General features: G+C 40.6%; 1 protein-coding gene across 1 annotated transcript in view; it reads right to left on the reverse strand.

Annotated features, from left to right (window-relative positions):
* The window catches only part of LOC121548041 (inward rectifier potassium channel 16-like), a 22,569-nt gene extending 16,830 nt beyond the window's left edge, over nt 1–5,739 (reverse strand). The window contains exon 1 of the mRNA XM_041859441.1: nt 5,661–5,739. The gene's annotated coding sequence lies outside the window, so the exon portion shown is untranslated. The remainder of the gene's footprint in view (nt 1–5,660) is intronic.
* Between the last annotated feature and the right edge of the window lie 1,946 nt (nt 5,740–7,685).

A 7,685-nucleotide genomic window follows, 5' to 3' on the forward strand; every position in this document is an offset into this window, starting at 1 on the left:
TTTAGTTTAGTTCTGGTTAATTGGAGATTGCGTAACGTTGCTGTTGCATTGCTGTAACATTGCCGTTACTGTAGAGGCACTTGTTGAATCGGGTTATTTGACCATTATTGAGCAGTGCTTTACTGTGCAATTGATTGTGAACAGGGCAACAAAGTGAAGTGAATTCACTGATAATGTATGTATGTGAAATACAACTGTTACTAAACTATTTGCATGTACAGCTAGGTAGTTAAGAGTCAAATAAACAGAATATAATAATAATATATTTTTTTAATTGTTTTCTCAATAAATATTGAGAATTTAGTAATAACCACAGTATGAGATCAATATGGCCGGGATTCAATCCCATCGCGCTTTGTCAGCTATACACCTTTTAAAGACAATTTTTCTGTGTTCATGGAGAAAGGATTCACGGTAAAAGCTGAATATGTCGGCTCAATGGAACATTTCCCTTAAATGTCAAAACCTATAATGCGGATCTATCGCTGATTGGATTGAATGCTGGCCTTGATCACTTCAGGAAAGCATACTTGATGACCTTCAATGATTTTCTACCCAGAAACCCCTAGGGCTTATTCTCACTGAATAGAGCTATCGGGATGAAATGTCAATTTACACAATATGTGCATACACTTTTCAATTCACATTAGCCTACGGGAATGTCATGAGCCGAGAGAGGGTTCGGTTGACGTTCTTGCTTTGCAGCTGAAAAGTACTGTAAATGTTACAGTACTCACCAGCCAGGAGGCATTGCAAACTATTCAACTAGCTAGCTACTAGCTAACGTTAAGCAAGCAACTCTTCATGGATCTAACATATTACACTCTTGAATAACGCAACAATTCACAAGCATGTGCAGACAATTAATAGTTATATTTTCTCATCCGTACACTCATTACATTTTAGCTTTGTCACGACTTCCTCCGAAGCTGCCTCCTCTCCTTGTTCGGGCAGGCTTCGGAAGTTCGTCGTCACCGGCCTTCTAGCCACTGCCGCTCCTCATCTCATCATTCCATTTGTTTTGTCTTGTCTATTACACACACCTGGTTCATATCCCCTCATCAGTGCCTGTATAAGTGTTCCCTCTGCCCCCTTGTCTTTGTGTGTGATTGTTTATTGTGGAGGTCAGTTTAGCTCGGTGGAGCTCCTTGTATTTTGTATCTCCAGGATATTTCACCCGTGTGCCTTGTTGTTTCCCAGTGCGCCTGTTTTACGCACTGGAGTGTTTGACGCATTGCTGCGTACCGCTGTGTTTTTTTCGGAATAAACCCTTTTATTCTGTGATTTACCCTCCTGCGCCTGACTCCTTTAAATCACTCACCACAAGCTTCAAGACAAAAGCACAGAGTTACTGCTAGCTAAAGCCAACATGTCTTCATCAAGTAACGCTAGCCTATCAAAAATGAATGATTAACCCTTTAATGTAAAAGTACAGATTAGATTAGTTTATTAATCGCATGCACAGGGTTGCAGATGTAATTGCAGGGTACAGTTACATTCTTAAGCTCCGAGCTCCATACTGGAGGCCTACCTTACAACATTACAACTAACTATGTTTAATTTTTATCAATATCGTGCAAATCATTAGGCTACATGTGGTAAAAGGAAATTGCAACTGAAAACGTGGGTATAATTCACCGGGGAGTTTAGATTTTGAGCTGTTTTATATGGAAGCCCATTCCCACCATCCAAAAATAAAATACATATAAATCATACATATACTGCAGGTTATGTTTCTTAATTTGTAGCATTGTGTGGCGATTTCTATCTATGCAGAGATCAGTACAGCAGGGCTGCCAGGAAACGTGTGGTGAGCTGGCATTTGCCCCAGCACTTTTGATTTGGATTAATACAAAATATTGACAAAAAAGTGTTGAAAAGAGGGACGATGTATCGTTGTTTAAACTGATTCGCCTCATGATTTGTTTGAGAGGATTTTAATGTTTTCATCCTCCCTAGGGCCAGGATTCTTAGAAAAAATCTGGTCCCACCATAGCCCACATACAGTGGGCTACAGTGGGCTATGGTGGCACCACAGGTCCCCACTCTGGGACCTGTGGTGCCACCTCTAAAATTACCACACAATGTAAAATATATATATATATATATATATATATATATATATATATTTGTATGATCTACTATCTCAAAATGTTGACTTAAATAGTTTGACTTGCGTATTTCAACGTTTTGACTTTGATCTCAATGAGACAATTGTGTTTCCATTGCCCTGCTCGGAGGGGGGCAACTGTTGGGCGAGTGTGGTGCACGACCGCCGGAAATAGTGCTCGAGACATGAACATTTCGCAAGTTTAAACAACAGTATTGCCTTTCGAAAAATCGATACCTCTTGAGAACCTCTCGAAAATGTCCCTTTGCTATCGTTAATGTGAAAACTGTATTATTCTTGGCTTGTGCCAACTTTGAAAGATCAATAGACAACATATTTATGAAACAGTGTCTTTTCTGCTCTGTCAGCGTCTACAGTTGAAGTCGGAAGTTTAAATACACTTAGGTTGGAGTCATTAAAACTCGTTTTTCAACCACTCCACAAATTTCTTGTTAACAAACTATAGTTTTGGCAAATCGGTTAGGACATCTACTTTGTGCATGACACAAGTACATTTTCCAACAATTGTTTACAGACAGATTATTTCACTTATAATTCACTGTATCACAATTCCAGTGGGTCAGAAGTTTACATACACTAAGTTGACTGTGCCTTTAAACAGCTTGGAAAATTACAGAAAATGATGTCATGGCTTTAGAAGCTTCTGATAGGCTAATTGACATCATTTGAGTCAACTGGAGGTGTACTTTTGGATTTATTTCAAGGCCTACCTTCAAACTCAGTGCCTCTTTGCTTGACATCATGGGAAAATCAAAAGAAATCAGCCAAGACCTCAGAAAGAAAAATGTTGACCTCCACAAGTCTGGTTCATCCTTGGGAGCAATTTCCAAATGCCTGAAGGTACCACGTTCATCTGTACAAACAATAGTACACAAGTATAAACACCATGGGACCACGCAGCCGTCAAACCGCTCAGGAAGGAGACGCGTTCTGTCTCCTAGAGATGAACGTACTTTGGTGCGAAAAGTGCAAATCAATCCCAGAACAACAGCAAAGGACCTTGTGAAGATGCTGGAGGAAACAGGTACAAAAGTATATATATCCACAGTAAAACAAGTCCTATATCGACATAACCTGAAAGGCCGCTCAGCAAGGAAGAAGCCACTGCTCCAAAATCGCCATAAAAAAGCCAGACTACGGTTTGCAACTGCACATGGGGACAAAGATCGTACTTTTTGGAGAAATGTCCTCTGGTCTGATGAAACAGAAATAGAACTGTTTGGCCATAATGACCGTCGTTATGTTTGGAGGAAAAAGGTGGTCGCTTGCAAGCCAAAGAACACCATCCCAACCGTGAAGCACGGGGGTGGCAGCATCATGCTGTGGGGGTGCTTTGCTGCAGGACGGACTGGTGCACTTCACAACATAGATGGCATCATGAGGAAGGAAAATTAGGTGGATATATTGAAGCAACATCTCAAGACATCAGTCAGGAAGTTAAAGCTTGGTCACAAATGGGTGTTCCAAATGGACAATGACCCCAAGCATACTTCCAAAGTTGTGCCAAAATGGCTTAAGGACAAAAAAGTCAAGGTATTGGAGTGGCCATCACAAAGCCCTGACCTCAATCCTATAGAACATTTGTGGGCAGAACTGAAAAAGTGTGTGCGAGCAAGGAGGCCTACAAACCTGACTCAGTTACACCAGCTCTGTCAAGAGGAATGGGCCAAAATTCATCCAACTTATTGTGGTAAGCTTGTGGAAGGCTACCCGAAACATTTGACCCAAGTTAAACAATTCAAAGGCGATGCTACCAAATACTAATTGAGTGTATGTAAACTTCTGACCCACTGGGAATGTGATGAAATAAATAAAAGCTGAAATAAATAATTCTCTCTACTATTATTCTGACATTTCACATTCTTAAAATAAAGTGGTGATCCTAACTGACCTAAGACAGGGAATTTTTACTAGGATTAAGTGTCAGGAATTGTGAAAAACAGAGTTTAAATGTATTTGGCTAAGGTGTATGTAAACTTCTGACTTCAACTGTATGTTTCATCAACTGATGCACTCTTCAGTTCATAATCCTCTCTCTAAACACAAACAAACTAGGGAGCCAACTACCCATAAAGCATCTCAGAGTAGAAGTGCTGATCTAGGATCTTTTAGATTCAAATGAATACACAGACTGGAACTGATACTAGACCGACTCTGAGATGCTTTATGCATACGGGCCCAGTATGTTAGTATGGTTCAGTGACAATCAAACAAATGGCAATTACTGTCAATTACCCAGAGTCACACCAAGTATTTACTTCAGACAAAGTACTTATAATAAATAAAATGCCATTTAGCAGACGCTTTTATCCAAAGTGACTTACGTGAATACATTTTATTTTATTTTATTTGTGTATGAGTGGTCCCGGGGATCGAACCCACTACCTTGGCGTTACAAGCGCCGTGCTCTACCAGCTGAGCTACAGAGGACCACAGAGGACCACCGGGGTACTTACTCTACCTTGATGATGTAATAACTCCATTTAGGTTCTGATATTCTGTGATTAACAGTAGATTTTTAGTGGCACTCCGGTCTCCTTTTCAGCACAAACACCTGATTTACTTAACAAAAGGCACATCTCAATAGGTGGATCAGGTAAGTAATGACATGGCACAAGTGGGTGGGCGGGTCTTTCCTCTTTTGTTTTCTATTGTTCCTCAAGCAAAGGGGGAGGCCGATGACATCACACATTCTAATCAGACCAATTCCATGAATGCCCTACTCCTTGTTTTGCTCAAAACATTTTTTTTTTTTTACCCTTTAGTGTATGTACTTCACTGTATTTACGCTTAGGATATCAGTTTTCAACAGTAAAAGTAAAATAATTGCTGGAGGACAACTTTAACCTTGAATAAAACTTAAAAGTTCACAGATATGGAAGATTCAGATCAGAGCTTTGATCAACAACCTATCACTCTTGTCAACAACTCCCCTTTTTTTGTATAAACAGTCATGCATGGTAGATCTGTAATTAAATACCTTAGATCAGTCTCATGTTGTCCGTTGTTATTGTCGTCAGCAGATCGTAGTTGTCAGTTTAAACTCTAGCCTCACTTAGTTGTTGTGTCTCAACACTTTAATCTAAAAACGAAACGTTGATACCCAACAATCACCAGCCCTAAACTGTTTCTAGGTTTAGTTTCTTAGTGAAAAAGTAGCAAAGCACAAATAGATGACCGTAAGACAAACTGTTGTTTAACCAAATAACTAATATAATTTACACTTTCAGTATATATTCGTTTTTTCAGTAGAAAGAATTATGTTAGAAGAATTGAAAATGACCTTTCAATGTCAAGCCCTATAACGCAAATCTACCACTGATCAGATTTAATCCTTTATCACTTCAGGAAGGCATACTTGGTTTATACTAAGGTTTATTTAGCTATTTGATTTAAAATGTTAAGACCCCTTAAGGTATCAAAATTGTAGGCCAAGGGTTAAATAATAAACTGTCGTATAAAAAAAAAAAAAGCTGTGATGAACTAAAAAGAGAGAAAAAGAGATAGAAAGAGCGTTGTTGTTTCATACCTGTTATAAAAGTAGCCCGGAGTCGGTCCACCTGTATGTGAAGCTGCTTCCTGCGTGTAGGGAAGAATCAGAGCAGAGACTGCTACAGGTGGTGCCTGCTAGAATGACTCGTCCCACCTGTAGCTGTGCAAATGAAACATTAACGCCTCCCCTTAAGGTGTGTCCCAGTGTGTGTCTGGGCAGGCCTACCTGTGTGTGACTGTGTTTGTGTGGATGATCATAATGGCAACCCTAGCCACCTCAATGGCTCAGAGCAGGTTGTTGTTGTGTCTCTTGTCTTCTGCAATACACGTTGTTTCCAACCCTGGTGTAAACTGTCATATTTAGCTAATGTTCAGTGACTACTTTGTGATGTATATTTCCCCGGCGCTATACCTATACTGATCTCTAGTTCTAGTCCTCTCATGGCAATCAGGAGAGTCCATTAAAAAGGGTGAGAAACTTGACCACCTCTTTCTCCGTCCGGACGTGAAATGAAGTCGTATTTGTTTAATTGTTGAACAACCCTCCTGACAATGGTTCTACCTTTTAAACCTGTATTCACCGTGACTTGACTACGCAAAGAGTAGAGGGATCACACTTTCCCTCGTGTGCCACTCTCTCTCTCTCTCTCTCTCTCTCTCTCTCTCTCTCTCTCTCTCTCTCTCTCTCTCTCTCTCTCTCCCCTCTCTCTCTCTCTCGCTGTCTCTCTCTCTCTGTGTCTCTCTGTCTCTCTCTCTCTCTCTCTCTCTCTCTCTCCCTCTCTCTCTCTCTCTCTCTCTCTCTCTCTCTCTCTCTCTCTCTCTCTCCCCTCTCTCTCTCTCTCGCTGTCTCTCTCTCTCTGTGTCTCTCTGTCTCTCTCTCTCTCTCTCTCTCTCTCTCTCTCTCTCTCTCTCTCTCTCTCTCTCTCTCTCTCTCTCTCTCTCTCTCTCTCTCCCTCTCTCTCTCTCTCGCTGTCTCTCTCTCTCTGTGTCTCTCTGTCTCTCTCTCTCTCTCTCTCTCTCTCTCTCTCTCTCTCTCTCTCTCTCTCTCTCTCTCTCTCTCTCATCTCTCTCTCTCTCTCTCTCTCTCTCTCTCTCTCTCTCTCTCTCTCTCTCTCTCTCTCTCTCTCTCTCTCTCTCTCTCTCTCTCTCTCTCTCTCTCTCTCTCTCTCTCTCTCTCTCTCTCTCTCTCTCTCTCTCTCTCTCTCTCTTTCTCCAAGAAATGACCGTGAAACCCATATATGTCCAGTCTGACACTCCTTAGAGAGTGACATGACACATCAGACTCAAATGTCTCTGCTTCCCTCTCAATAGTTTCTCCAGCAATCTTTATTCATCGTCAGAAGCAAGAAAAAAAAAATCAATTAGGCAGGTTTTCAGATATGAGAATCTGTTGACTAACCTATCCCTCTAATGGTTTAGTAAAAAAGGTTTGTTTGACATACACACAAAAATGAGGATTCCTCAAAGGTTCTTTAGGAAGGGTGATGGTTCTATTCGGAGCCATACTAACCGATAAAACCCTTTGAGTCCTTCAATGGTTATTTTCAGTTAAAGAAAGGGTTCTTTCATCTTTTAGTAATCATTCAAATGCATTGGCGATGGCTCATCAGCATATTTGGGGGCGTGGTTTGCACAAGGCTCTTTTTGTGCAAACAGTTTACTTAATCTGTTGTGTTATACTACTACATGTAAAGTATGAATATGGCCAGTGATAGTGTCGTGTGTCAATTGAGAATGGTTGATTAGGTCAGTAGATTTCAATTCTCTCCTCAGAGACTCCCAGTTGTTCCAGAGCTAGCACACTTGTTAATAAAGACAACAATGAAACCTATGGAATTGTTAATAAATAATTTGGCTATTAAACCAGAATTAAAAATCCTAAATGGTTTTACAAAGAACCTTTGAGATTGAGAAATGTTCTTTATACACTATATGTACAAAAGTATGTGGACACCCCTTCAGATTAGTGGATTCGGTGGTAGGCCACACAAGCTCACAGAACGGGACCGTCGAGCGCTGAAACGCGTAGCACGTAAAATTGTCTGTCCTCAGTTGCAACCCT

The sequence above is a fragment of the Coregonus clupeaformis genome, chromosome 31 (genome assembly GCF_020615455.1).
Source record: "Coregonus clupeaformis isolate EN_2021a chromosome 31, ASM2061545v1, whole genome shotgun sequence".
Taxonomy (NCBI): Eukaryota; Metazoa; Chordata; class Actinopteri; order Salmoniformes; family Salmonidae; genus Coregonus; species Coregonus clupeaformis.